Raw genomic sequence first — 15,492 nt, 5'->3', positions numbered from 1 at the left:
CAGCCGAAATCATGGTAGGGTCAAAAAGAAACACCAGACTACCAGCTATTCTCCATCTCAGATGCTCTTCGGTCGAGACCTTCGTCTGCCTTGTGACCGCCTGTTTGATCGCCATACGAATGCGCCTTCATCGCCTGAGGAACACATCCAAGATCTCCAGGCCCGGTTTGAAGTGATGCACAACTTTGCACGAGAGCGAGTCAACTTGGCGACGGAAAAGATGAAGACCCGCTACGACACAAGAGCTACTGAACATCAGTTCCACGAAGGAGACAAGGTGTGGTTGTGGAATCCGACTCGACGGAAAGGACTTTGTCCGAAATTACAGTCACCTTGGGATGGCCCGTATACAGTCCTAAAAAGGCTGAATGACGTCGTGGTTCGGATTCGTAAGTCTTCGAACTCTAAACCTAAAGTCGTTCATTACGACAGGTTAGCTCATTACTATGGCCATAGTACGTAATGTAAATAATTGTAAATAGTATCAGACCATGGTCCTTTTTGTTTATAAATGTGTATTTGATTTGATTTGTATTTAGTATTTGATTTGCATTTAGTATTTGATTTGTATTTAGTATTTGATTTGCATTTAGTATTTGATTTGTATTTAGTATTTGATTTGCATTTAGTATTTGATTTGTATTTAGTATTTGTTTTGTATTTAGTATTTGATAGCATTTGATTTGTTTAAGTTAGTTATTGCATTTATTGTTTATATTGTTTGATATTGTAATGTAATGTTTATGCAACAGTTGTAAGTTTAGCTTCCTGTCCAGGGATTGTACTGCCCGGGACGTGCAGTCCTTGGGAGGGGGGCAGTGTTACGAATTTGGTATTTAAAAAGCTAATGTTAGTGCAATTAGAAATTAAATGGTTTTATTTCTCGCGCAGTGCAGCGCGTGACGAATATTAAAAGAAAGCTAAGCCGGAAAATCAAAAATACAAGAGCGCGTGCGTTAAATAAATAAATATCTCTTTTTGCTTTCGAGAAAGTACTGGAAAATTCTAGCGCGTGATTTTAAAAGCTTATAAAAGAAGGAAAACATCTCAGTTTGTAGTAGTTGCTTAATTTATTGTTGTTTAGAAAACTGCTCTTGTTGATTGTAGCGAATTCGCGGATTAGCGTTCTTTAGCTGTTTTGAATTACGTTCTAATGGACATTTGAGTAGTTAAAAGATAACTACTGTGAGATATTGTAATACTGCATGATAATTTGAGAAAATTTAAGCATTTTTGTTGTGATAATAATAAATTTTTGTTCATTTTTCATCGGACTTGTGCATTCATTTAGTAACGAATTCGTACGTACGCAACAATACTAAGAACTGTAACAGCCCGAAATGGGTTCTATTTCCTCAACAATCGCCGACCTATCAAGGTTTCTCGCGCTTTCTCGTCATCCTGATGAGAGTTGCTAACGTAAGTGATAAGGCGAAAGTTATTACGAAAGGCGAAATGGTTGCAGATGTACCTCCAGAGACCTTCGTTAAATGAACCAGTATTCGGAAAGCCTAACTTCGGAGTTATTGCAGAATGCACATCTAAGCGATGAAGAGAAGAGTGCTGTCTAGCATGTCATTAAAGAATTTCAAGATGTTTTCTCCACATCTTCTGACGTAGGACTTTTCTTCCATTCCAATACCAATTCACAAACTGACAAAGGGCAAGCAGAAATTATTGGGGACCAAAGAATGTGAGGATGCATTTGACAAACTGAAGGAGTCTTTAACATCTGCGACAATCCTGACGATCCTTAGGTCGACAAACCATTAATTCGCGACAAAGAGGCGAACGATAAGAGTGTCGGTGTTGTTTTGTCCCACCAAGTGTTGTTGTTCCACCAAGTGTTTTGTCTCACCAAGTGTCCAACCGGTGTTGTTGACCAAGAAATAAATGGTCAAGAACGTGTCTTGGCATATTGAAGCAAGTGTCTATATAAACCAGAGAGTAATTTGTGTTCCAGCAGGGAAGAGTTGCTCGCCACAGTTAAAGGCGTAGAACATTTCCACCATTACCTCACAGCAGAAAATTTCTGCTCCACACAGATAATGCACCGTTGATCTGGCTCTAAACTTTGAAAAATACCGAAGGCCATACAGTCATACGAAAGATACAGATAGCTATAGATCGATACAGATAACCATAGATCGATGCAGAGAGCTATAGATCGATACAGAGACTTCAGGAATATGACATTACTATCCGTTATAAGAAAGAATCATTACAAGGAAAGCAACATGCTATAGAATTTACGTTACTTTATGTCTTCCTGCCATGAACATACCACCCACTCGCCCAGCCAACTGCTGTCACCATGCGTGACGTAAGATTTATTTTTATGCTTCCTCAAGCAGAATTAGCTCTGAGAGTGTTGCCATTTAGAAAAGCGTAAGATTATTATTATTATTATTACTACTACTGTTTTTGTTTTTCAAATTTTTCAACAAATTGAGTGCCTTAAAAACGACATAAACATTTTTTAATGATTTAAATGTTCATTTCATTTTAATAATGTATTTAACTGAAAATTAAAAGGGACTTTATTTGTATCATATCCAATCGATAATTTTTATTGGACGCGCTGTCGTTATTAATAACGGCTGTTTGGATCGGCATCTATTATGCATCTAGCAAGAATCTTTTGGCTTTCTATTTGAATTTATTATAATTTTGCGCATTTATTTTGGCATTAATTTTTAGTGAAAAATCTCAATGTCATCTAACAGAATACCATTTTTGTTTTCAGAAAGTTACGCTGAGCTCTTAGAAGAAAACAAGAAAGGAAAAGAATGCTCTAAAAATGTAGAGCAGATTACATTTCTCTCTCTTTTTCATTAGCAAGTGGCAACAACATAACACGCAATAACGTGTTAATGCAATGATGAAATGGTAACAGAAAGAAGGACTAATAATTATTTGTAGAATGACAAGTGTTACCCAAGCTTTATATATAACTTTCACCACGCCGAATGCATAAAAGATTATAAAAGGAATTGGTGCCAGCACAAAATCCAACACGTACGCGATATGGGAACGATATTTAGAAATGCAAACAAATAAACAGGTTTTGTGTTGTTTTGAAAGAGGAATTTTTCGCTTCCAGGGTTAAAATAGGCTAATCGTTTGCAGTCGTCAGAACGAAATGTAATTTATTTTGACGAGAAAAAATGTAACAGGACACTAGACACCAGGGGTCGCAAATAGAATTTAAGAACACAGTGATGCTATTTAAGGATCGCTTATTTTTCCTCCATAGGTAAAACTTGCTTTTCGTAAATTATCGTTTGCTTATGGGTAGAAATTTTTATGCATTTAATATTTTTTTTCCATCTAGAGAATATTATACTTCTTCCTTTTTCTTTATCTTTTATTATAGTTATTATTCTAGCGGTAATACCGTAATTCGTCACATATTCCGTCCTCATTTTTTTAAAAAAATGTTTGTTGTCCAGAAATCGAGAGTGTAAAATTATGCGAATAATTTAAGTTGGGAAGGACATGTTTACAGTGAGAACATAAAAAATTAAAAGTAATCATAGATAAACAAGAGCTAACTATCACAATGCTAATTCTTTAAAAGAAATCTACATTCCAACAAGAATACATGGTAATATCAACATTACAATATCTGATAAGCTATCTTCATTTTTACTTCCTTGTAATTTGAAACTCGCCTGCTCTTAGTGTTATCTCTGCTACACCTTATGCCACAAATCATCCATCAATAATTAGAGAAGGTAAATATGCAATGGCTCAGCGAAACCTTAAACTGAATGCCAGTTTGTGTTTGTTTCGATGTGTTGGGTAGGGTCTTGCATTAATCTTGCATACAATTGAACACTTAGAAGGAAAAGGTTCGGCGTGACCTTCGTGAGTAATTTGCGAGGAATTGTCTTCGCTAATAAATTTTCTGAGTGCATTGAGAAGAAAAAAATTACGCGAATATATTTAAACTTTTTAGAACTTGGCCATAAAAAGATAGAGGGGAAAATATACGGGGAGTGGGTGGGAATACTGCATGTTTTTTTTTTTTTTTTTTTTTTAATTTTTGGTATTTTTTTGTTTGCATTATTTTAAGTTAAAACAATAAATGCTGAAACAAATACCTGAGCTTTTATAACCGGAATTCTACTTCTGTTGAGTTTTGCTTGTTGAACTGTAAAAGTTTAGGTTTAAGAGATGGCAACTCTCGATGTTTTCTTTATTTGATATAAAAAGGGAAATATTACGATCTCTACGAATTCGTCTAATAAATATATGCTGAAATGACAATAATAATCCATCAGAAACAATTGAAACTAATCGCATAGATTTATTGCAAATTCCAACCATTCTTATATCAGAGCGTGTAATCTCATTCAGATATGTAGATAATCGAAAAGAATAAGCTTCAGTATCGAAATAAAATGAAGTAAACAATTATTATCTACGTGAACATCATTTTAAAAGCTCTTTTCGATTAAATTTACTTCCAAAGAAAATATTTCCCTTGTAAAAAAATTCGAAGTTTAACCTATTCATTTATCAAACCCAGCATGTTTTTGTGGTCATAACTTTGATTTAGCTGTATAGATGACAGCATATTATGGATCGTTGCCAATTTATTAACTGTAATTATACCTTCGCAACACGGTGATGCCATAACCATTCAAAGAAAGATGCCGATTTCGTGACCCGTTCTTTTCTTTTTCATAATCGATTTGAAAATTCTCTTTAGATACTAATAAAAACCACTAATCGTCTAAAGGCTGCATTCATTTCATGATTCTTTTACCTTTTTTATTGCTTTATTTATTGTAAAAGGTTTCTTTAAAGCACGACAGCTTTTTTAGCAATAAATATACTGAAAAAGAAGTTAAAAACCTAATTCTACGCAGTTGAGGTAATTAGATGCAATGGCTCCTTTTTATTTTCAGACATTTCTGTTTTTCAGTTTCATTAGCGAATATTAGTTTCTTAATATTAGCAAAATAATTTTTACTTTTTTTTTCACGTATACAATTGATCATCTTTTTCAAATTCCTGCTATTAGCTCACACTCTCCCTATATATCTTGTTCAAATTTTCAATCGCTAATAAATACTTTTATATCTATGTCTATGTCTTATCACTTAGTAAGAGGCAATCGACCATTAACGGCCTTTACCAATATATGATACTTGACTTTTAAACACTTGAAGAATCGAGTAAGTTGTATCCAATAATATGGAAGTACTTGTACACTTGCTGTGCTAGAACTCAGAGATTACTAGCGACGGAGGCTCCTGTGCCGCCGTCCGTAGAATAAGTAAACTTTGAACAAATGAGGTGCTCGTGTGGCGACATCTATTAGTAGGGATCAAAAGCATTTTAGTTGACTAGAGCTCTGGTTGCGCCAACTTTTCCAGGATGTATTATAAGGCATTTTAAAAATTTCATAAAAAGTATTCTTCTGATAAGCAATAATTGGCAAGTAAAATGATGAAAAACACAATTTGTAGTACACTGAAACGTTTCACAAGAGTAAAAACTATTTACACATAAAGTCTACCTTGGCAGGAACGAAGTCCATAGCGATTTGTAATTTGATAAGTAAATCTATAAGTAAAGAAAATGAAGTAAAATCTTGGCTAAATAAGAAGAAAACGAAAATATATACATTAACACCGACAATTATGGTGAATAGTGCGGGGCCTCTTGTGGCGTAATAAATACTTTTTATTCATCCACTCAAGTTCAAATAAATTTTTTTTAATTTGTAGTGGATGACACCTGATATTAATACAGTTTTTCCACATATTAATTTTTTTATATATATTTTTTTTAGTCCAAAGGGGCTTTGTCCCTGAAGGACTATTGTTTTCATTTTGGGATTTTGCGTTGAATCACTATAAATGTCCGTTTCCCTTTTCAAACTGTTGCCACCAAATGTTAGAGATCTGCATTATATTTGAAGAAATTAAATAATGAAAAATCTGCATTAAATGTATGTATATTTCTCGATTGTGATAAAACAACGGTACATTAGAGCCATCGAATTTTGAATGACGCAATCCTCCTACGAATATGGGCATGTGGAAGACCAAATTTGAAATTTGGAATTTGTTTTATTATCGATTTCATATTTTGTAAAACTGCACCGAATTTCACAAAACCTGTCAAGAAATTTCTTATATCTGTTTATTACACTCATGTCCATAAATTAAGGATAATGCAAAATCAGGCAAAGGAAGAGTTAGAAGCAAAACAAATTTGACTTATTTATAAAGCTTATTTATTAAACAAAAGGTAAAGAGCAAAAAAAGATGCTATATGTTTGATATTATTAAAAAAATTAGCGATTTTTTCTCCCTGGAGCAAATAATAATAATAAAAAAAAAGCACTACAGTCAAAAGTCGTTAATCCGGACTCGTCGGGACTTCGGCGATTCCGGATTATCGAATTTTCCGGATTATAGATTATCAGTTTAAATCTCGTAAGATGGCATGCAGAAATTCTAAAATTAAAAATATGAAACAGTAATTTATGAAATAAAGAACAATTATGATATAAAGGGTATCAAAATTTACAAAAAAAAAAAAAAAAAAAAAAAAAAAGCTTAATATTTATTTGTTTACTTTATTAAACATTTCTTTCAATGTAAGTTGTTTAAGTTGCTTCGTTTTATGTGATAATACTTTCTCTTTAATCCTATAAACAGACATAATTTCTTGTTCAATTACAAAGTTCCGCTGTTCAAGTCCCGTAATTGCTGTGCCGAGAATACCGACTAACTTGTCAATCGAAATTTTTTCGTTTTCACTAACCTCTCTGTCACCTTCTTCATGTCTTTATCCATTTTTTTGCAGCAATTCCACTTTTTGTTTGATGGACATCGAAACATACTTTCGTTTTGTAGATCCTTTGGGCGCTCCAGCATCGGAAATTCTATATTATTATATTATATTATTGTTATATTATATTATTTGACATAATCGAAAGTTCAAGTTTACTTTTATAAAATTGCTCTTACAGTCTGAAAAAAGTAATCCGGATCCAGTTCGAAGATTAAGGAACAACGCAATCATCAACATTAACTGAAATAGATAATTAGATAATTTTAGCTTATACCGCCCGTTATACATTAAACACGCACGCGAAAACGTATTCTGCACTTGCGCACAAGCATATGCGCAGTCGTAAAGGTCTTACGCGCACGCGTAAATGCCTATGCGCATGTGTCAACGCGGCGCATGCGCAGAAAGTTTTTAGCTTTGAGGTCCGGATTATAGATAATTCCGGATTATGGGTGTCCGAATTAACGACTTTTGACTGTATTTACAGAAAACCAATATTACATGGTTGGTATGATTGTTAATACATTGTATGTCTCCCAGACGATGCAATACAGTCCGTACAACGCCTAGGCATGCTGAGTATCAAATTATCGATCTGATCTTGGGGGATATTACACCACTCAAAAAGCAATGCTCTCCGAACTTCCGGTAGACATGTAGGAGGAGGTTGACGGGCTGCAACTCGTCGGCCAAGCATGTTCCACCCCTGCTCTACTGGATTCAAGTCCGGTGAGAATGCTGGCCAGTACATACGGGTGATATCCTCCGATTGAAGGCATTCGCTTACGATGTTTGCACGGTGAGGACGGGCGTTGTCATCCATACACACAAATTGTGCGCCATGGCGCCCCGAAACAAACGTACATGTTGTTCCAGAAGGACGTCCTGACAGATTTGGCTTGTCATGGTTCCAATTTGAACATGCAGGTCAGTTCTGGAACCCAGAATAATTTCACCCCAAACGAGCACTCCTGCACCACCGTAACGGTGTCGTTCAATGATGTTTTCTTGGTAGCAACGGGTACCTGGAGCTCTCCATATGAAAGTCCGGCGAGAATCAGATTGCAAGCTAAACCTGGACTCGTCGGAAAACATCACACAAGCCCACTGTTGCGGTGTCCACAATGCATGCTCTCTACTCCAGGCTAACCGCAGGCGACAGTGAGTTGCAGTAAGTGGAACGCATCTGACAGGTCTACGAGCATATAGACCAATCTGCCCTAAGCGTCTGTACACGGTCTGCCCTGAAATTGTCGTACCAGTGGCTGAAAAGAGCTGACGAGACAGGTCTGAGGCTGTGCTCCGCCTGTTTCTTTTGGCAGTAACTGCCAAATACCGGTCCTCATTCGGCGTTGTAACTCTGGGGCAACCTGTGCTGTAACGTCTATTCACATAACCATCATCTTGGAATCGTTGCCAAAGCCTGGAGATGATACTCTGGGCAATTAAGTTCGTCTGATACTTCAAGTTGTTTACGCTTACATTCCAGTCGGCCGATAATTCTACCACGTAAAAAATCATCCAAATGAGTCCTTTGTGTCATAACTATTCGGTTATTGCACTGAAATGCTTATAAAGCGCTTGCGAACAATTTTACTTCTTTGCCTGTATTCCTTATATATCACTCTCTTACACTCTTGTCATTGAGACGTAAAATCGGTGTCATCTGGTTACTTCCTGAAATTTGCATATGATTCCTGAAGATGTGTGTAGTGATTTTACAGGTGATATATTTATTTTAGAGTTGGATTTCCGCGTGACTCCGAATTATCCTTAATTTATGGACATGAGTGTATTAGCCCAAAGGCACGTTAGCTCCAAAGAGCTATCAGTCTCAAAACGGACGGAATTTTGCGTCGTTTCACTTTAAGTGTTGATTCACTTTTCAAACTGTTGCCACCAAATATTATCGACTTGTATTATATTTAAAGAAACTAAATAATGAAGAATCTCCATGAATGCACGAACTTTTGCATGAATTGTGAAAAAACAATGATACCTAGAGCCATCGAATTTTGAAAAACGTAGTGTTTAAACTAAAGATGGGCACTTGCAAGCCCGAATTTTGAATTGCGAATTTGTTTTATTCTATTTCAAATTTTGTAAACCCTTAACGAATTTTTGATTAACAAACTAAACGATTTAAAAGCGAGCAGTGGTAACACTCTACGTGGGAAAAAAACTTTCTTATCTCCAGCGCCCGAAACTGTGTATCAGAAATTCTAGATATGTTCATTTTAAAATTATTACGCCCCCTTTGACGTAATTTAAAATCTGAAACATTTCAGATTTTTTTGTATACATATTTTAAAATTTTTTCTTTGTTGACCTACATAAAAATTCACTTTATTTTTTTTATATATATATATTACTTGTTTTTAAACCTGCTTGTTTCCAAAAGGTTATTTGAAACGTTTTTGGTAAAAAAAAAAAAAAAAAAAAATCTGAAGGCTTTCAGATTTTATATTACGTTCAAAGGGGCGTTATTTTAACGTTACGTGTTACCTTTATTTATTGAATATTATGTTCTTCTCACTTAAACCATAAAATTCAATTCAACAGCACTATCACAAACAATTTAGAAAAAACATATCTTTAGAATTTCCGATGCACAGTCCGGCGCGCCGGAGATAAAATCTTTTTTTTTTTTTTTTTTTTTCTTCACAGTGTATTGCCATTGTTCGTTTTGAAATCATTGAGTTTAATAATCAAAAATTCGCTTTTTTTTCAGTTTTACAAAATATGAAATAGACAATAAAACAAATTACAAATTTTGGCTTCCAGATGCCCATATTCGAGTGGAGGACTACGTTATTCAGAATATGATATCACCGATCTGATGCTTGATGATGATGAGTACCGTTTTTTCACAGTGCGAGAAACATGCATACATTCATGTAGATTTTTCATTATTTAATTTCTCTAAATATAATGCAGGGCTCTAATATTTGGTAGCAACAATTTGAAAGTGAAACTCCGTTTATAGTGAACCAACGCAATATGCTAAAAGGAAATTAATAGAAATAACCGAAACTAAATAATTAATAGCCTTTGGGCTTTAAAAATGTACTTTATTCAAAACGTTCTGAAAAATAAATCATGTATGTATTTGGGAGCTTTGAACAAATAGTTCTATATTTTATCGAATCTCGTTCTATTTGGCAACATAAATTATAAGAACCTGCCTGAGACGTAAAACCACTTATCGCTATGTCCTGGAAATTGTAAGAGAGACTGTGAAGGGTGTAAATGCCCTTTCATTTAACTCAGGTAAAAATTAATGGAAGGCGTGTCCTGTGCTTACAGAATCAGCCAGCATTTATTGCGTAAATCAAAAGTAATGAATTTAACTAAGTAAAAGCAAGTTAGCCCTAAGGGCTACACAAACAAAAAACTAGGGAGTTGACTCAGACCTAATATCGGCGTGTCAAGCCTACTGGTGAGAATAATACGACGCAGTAGATAAACTGCTCTCAAAAGCATCTAGCAACGCGGTCTTTGGCAGGAGAAACACGCTCTGATTCTTTAATCTCAGACTTTCCTTCAAATACTATCTCTTTGTACTACCTCATCTGAATTCGAGCGAACTAGAAATTAGCATTCTGGCAGGAAAGTGGAAAGCGGAAAAGATAAAAAAGGTAAATAACATAAAATAAACATAAAATAATTGCTTAATAAAAATAAATGAATATTTTACAGCCTAATGAAAACATGAAATAACGGGGAATACAATATTTCGTTAGATATCCTTTAGCTCAGGGGTTCTCAACCGGTGGTACGCAAAGAAGCAAAGTATTTTTAACTAATACACTCATGTCCAAAATTATGTTTACATGCATAAATTCACGGATTTCTCACAGACTATGACTTATAATTTAATGAATTTTCGTGGAATGATACATAACATGATGACACATAAACGCAAAAGAAAAAAAATTGAAGATCACCTCATATAATATATAATTGTAGCATGAAACAATAAAAATGGTAATAAAGTGTGACAAAGAGAGTTAAGAAAAAAAGGGATGATTCAGAAAAAGAATTAAGTCTTACGAATTTAATATGGAATATGATCTCCCCTGACTTGTACACACATATCACAACGTGTTTTAAGGCTGGAAATAACGTTGTTAACCACCAGCAATGCCGTCTTCAGAGCATTTACATCTGTAGGAGGAGGATGTATACGTGCAATTGCTCTTCCAAGGTAGTCCCATAAGTTCTCTATCGGGTTAAGGTCAGGAAAGTTTGGTGGCCAAGGTATTCGCTTAATGTCTTCACTTTCAAGGAATTCATCAACGAGGTTGGCTGGATGTGGACGGGCATTATCATCCATAAATAAAAAGTCAGGTCCATATGCAGCCCTGAAAAGTCTTACATAAGGATCTAAGACCTCATCTCGATATATCTGGCCTGTCACAGATCCGCTGCTGAACATGTGTAGGGGCGTACGTCCATCGATCATTATTCCACCCCATACCATCCCACCTCCACTACCGAAACGGTCACGTTCCACAATGTTCGAGGGATCATTTCGTGTTCCTGACTCCCTCCAGATGTAAACACGTATAGAACCACCAGTTAAACTAAACCGCGACTCATCAGTAAAGAGAACATGGGACCATTGATGTTCAGTCCAGTTTTGATGTTCTTTACACCAATTAAAGCGATCCCTCTTTTTCTGTGAAGACAGTAAAACACATACTCTTGGCTTTCTGGCATAAAGGCCTTTTTCATTAAGCCTTCTGTATATTGTTTGCCGTGATGCAACAGTTCCAGTGGGGGCTGCAAGCTCTGAACTTAACTGCCGAGCAGTAGCCTTTCTGTTACGACGGGCAGTTAATGCCAGATACCGATCTTCAGAAGCAGTTGTCATTCGTTTCCGACCTTGGCCAGGCCTCCTTACAACACTTCCATCATTTTGAAACTGTTTCCATAGCTTAGAGACTGTCTGTCTTGAAATATTCAGACGTGTGGCTGTTTCCATGATTGACTGCCCTGCTTCTAAACGGCCGATAATTCGCCACTTTACAGATTCTTCCAAATGATACTTCGAAGCCATAACAAACCGCTTTGAGTCCCTACACACTGAAATCAAACGCTATGTTGCAGAAATTCACTCAAATATTCAGTTTGCGCAAAGCGCTTGATTCACCCTTGGATGACGTAACGCCTAGATTTGCATATCACAAACCGTTTGATTACTTTTGATTGGATAATGCTAATTAGGCTTGGTGTTCACACATTTCCTGTAAATACGGATCACATTGATTCGATATTTCATTGAATATCATCATTTTTGGGTATGTAAAGATAATTTTGGACATGAGTGTAAATTCAAAAATTAAAACCCCAACATCCTGATTGAGTTTTTTCTCTAAAACTCGTAAATTTATGAGTTGTTCGAGAATGGTGGTGGTAGTATTACTTTGTAGTGGTGGTACTGAAAGTTTTCAACTTTTGTTTAGATGTTACGCGTTAGTCAAAAGGTTGAGAACCGCTGCCTTAGCTTAAAATTACGCTTTTCATTCATTTTGGCATGGATTTAACTAATTTTTTCGTGGCAGAATGCTCCATTCCTCAAGAATTACATTTAGAGCTTTCGAAGAAATTCCATGCTTGCTTATTCTTTTCTCCAATTTACTTAAAATATGTTCGATCGAATTTAAGTTCGCAGCATATCGAGGAGATTTCGTAACTTCAGGACTGTTGCATAATAACGACAAGTGAATCTTTAGGGCTGCATATTTAAGATCGTTCTCCTGATAGAACTTGAATGTATTTTGCATTCTAAGTTTTACTGTAAATACTTTCAGGCTTTCCATTAGTAATATTCACTACCCCAAAGGGCATTAGCCCATGAGAGCTATTCATTTCGCTTTGGTATTTTGCGTCGAAAGTTTTAAAAGGCTGTATCACTTTTCAAAATGTCGCCGCCAAATATTACCGATCTGTGTTATATTTAAAGAAAATAAATAATGAAGAATCTGCATAAATGCATGCATGTTTCTGCCATTGTGATAAAACAACGGTGCCTAGAGCCATCCAATTTCGAATAACGTAATCCTCCTAAGAATATGGGCATGTGGAAGACCAAATTTGAAATTTGTTTTATTGGCGATTTCTTATTTTGTAAAGCATTTATGAGTTTTTGATTAACAAACTCAACGGTTTCAAAGCGAGCAATGGCAACACTGTACAAAAAAAAAAAAAAAAAAAAAAAAAAAAAAACATTTACCGTATTTGCCGACGTATAAGACGCAACCTTGTTTTTATACACATTTTTGAAGAATAAAACTTTATTATTGATCATTATGATGAATTTACAATATTTTAACTACAAGGAATCAAATGCAAAGTAATATTTTCTGCCAAATACCCAATCTATCAGTTGCTTTCTTTGATCCTCTTGCTGATTCCAACAAGTTCTTACCATTTTCTCAGTTGGGGATGGCCCAAAATGCTTCTCTGCAACCCTGTTTCCATGTTCTTTAGCATACGCGTAATATAAAATCCAAAAAATTTCAAATTTTTTTTATATTTAGACTATTATCTTCTATAAAAAGTAAATATCAGCATTCTAGAGGCTACGAAATTTAGCCAAAACTGTTATACTTCCATTTTTTACTTCCTTGTACGAAGTAAAAAGGAAGTATTGTAATCGAGAAAAGGTTTCAGGCATCATATTTCAACGCAAATATCCATTTTCACCGCTATCGAATGCAATTTAACGATGTTTTTGAGTGGCATCTGAACGTAAGGACAGAATAAAGGACTCATTGCTCCCAAAAAACTGTAAAACTAATTTAAAATGAATTCTGAAGAGAATTTTTCGTGGCGTCTGTGAGTACGTACGTATGTATCTCGCATAACTCAAAAGCGAGTAACCTCAGAACGTTGAAAATTTGTATGTAGGACTGCTAAACATGTTGATGTGCACCTTGTATTTTGGTTGCAATCGACAGCACCAAAGGTATATATATATATAGTTTCATTAAATTTGCTTTTTTTTACGTTATATGTTTGTTAATATATATATATATATATATCCACTCTGTTACTCGGCTCAGTGATCTCAGTTTGTTTATTCTTATACATTTGTAAATTGTGCATTTTTTGTTTTAAAAATGATTGAATTACAGTGGTTCCCTAAAGTGTTTGTACACTTATGATTTTCATTGAAACAGGGCTCTATCCATTAATTAAAAGTAAATTTTCTGATGAGATTTTAATAATAAGATCTATAATCCAATCGTAACAAAATTACATGAAATACTTTTAAAATATAGCGAAACTTTATTTTTGAGAAATTAATAATCAAAAAATGACAAACATTTTATCTCACAAAAGTCTAAATACACTTCAAAAAAATCTTGACATATTACTAAATATTTTTATTTTTCGTTAAATTAATATTTAGTAGGATATCCTTTAGCATCCACAACAGCTTTTAAGCGTCTGGGAATAGATTTTACAATTTCATTTATTTATTTATTTATTTATTTTTTTGGTAATTTCTGTATCAATGTTTATCCATTCTTCCATCATGACTGTTTTGAGTTCGTGTTTTCGTATTGCAACCTCCAGTTCTTTCCAAATGTGTTCTATGGGGTTTAAATCTGGCGACGGAGGTGGTGTTTTCAAAACCTGTGGACAATTATAGAGACACCACAGGCGAACGTTGAGAGCCGAATACTTAGGATCGTTATCATGATTAAAAATAAAGTTGTTTCCAATGCCCAAATTTTGGGCTGATAATTTTAAATTTTCTCTTAAAATATTTAAATAAAGAGAATGATGCATTATGTCATCAATAAATACCAAATTACCTAGTCCTGATGCTGCAATGCACCCCCACACAAGAACACCTCCACCGCCATGCTTAGCTGTTCCAATTAAGTTCTTAATGAAAATTCCTCATTTTTTCTTCTCCATACAGTTATTCGACCATCGGAACCAAAAGTGTTAAATTTGCTTTCGTCAGCAAATAGGACATTGTTCCAGTACGTTTCGGATGTATTTATCACTGATTTTACGAATGAAAGCGCAAGCTTTCTGTTTTTCTCACTAACAAATTTTTTTTTACGGGCAGAATGCGCATGTATTCCAGCTTCTCTGAGAACTCGTCGAACAGTTTCAGGTGAAACTGAAGTAGAAAAATTTGCATTAAATTCTGCAGAACTCAAACATAGCACTCAAACGTGGGTTTTTCACAAATTTTCTAATAATAAATCTCTTATCCTGTTTATTTAACTTTCTCGGTCGACCTTTTCTTACCTTGATTTCAAACCAATTTTCTTCTTTAAAGCGTTTCATCACATACTGCACTGTAGAATGGAATAAATTAACTAATTTAGCGATATTTGGAACTGATTTACCACTGCTATGGTGAAAAATTATCAGTTTTCGAATGCTGTTTGTAATTTCTTTACGACTGCAACCCATGTTTCAATAATGAATAGAATATTATGAAGTAAACAATAAAAATTAAAGCAAACGATTTTTTAAATGTTACCACAATGCAAAAATTAAAAAAAGCGGCAAACAATAATTCTAATTTTGATTTTATCCAAAAATATTTCAGTGTACAGAGACTTTTGTGAGATAAAATGCTTGTCATTTTTTTATTATTAATTTTTTAAACATAAAGTTTCGCTATATTTAAAAAATATTTCG

Source organism: Stegodyphus dumicola, chromosome 1 (genome assembly GCF_044657685.1).
Source record: "Stegodyphus dumicola isolate Sdum_Otavi_A_Nest chromosome 1, ASM4465768v1".
Lineage (NCBI taxonomy): Eukaryota > Metazoa > Arthropoda > Arachnida > Araneae > Eresidae > Stegodyphus > Stegodyphus dumicola.
This window is presented reverse-complemented; position numbering follows the sequence as displayed.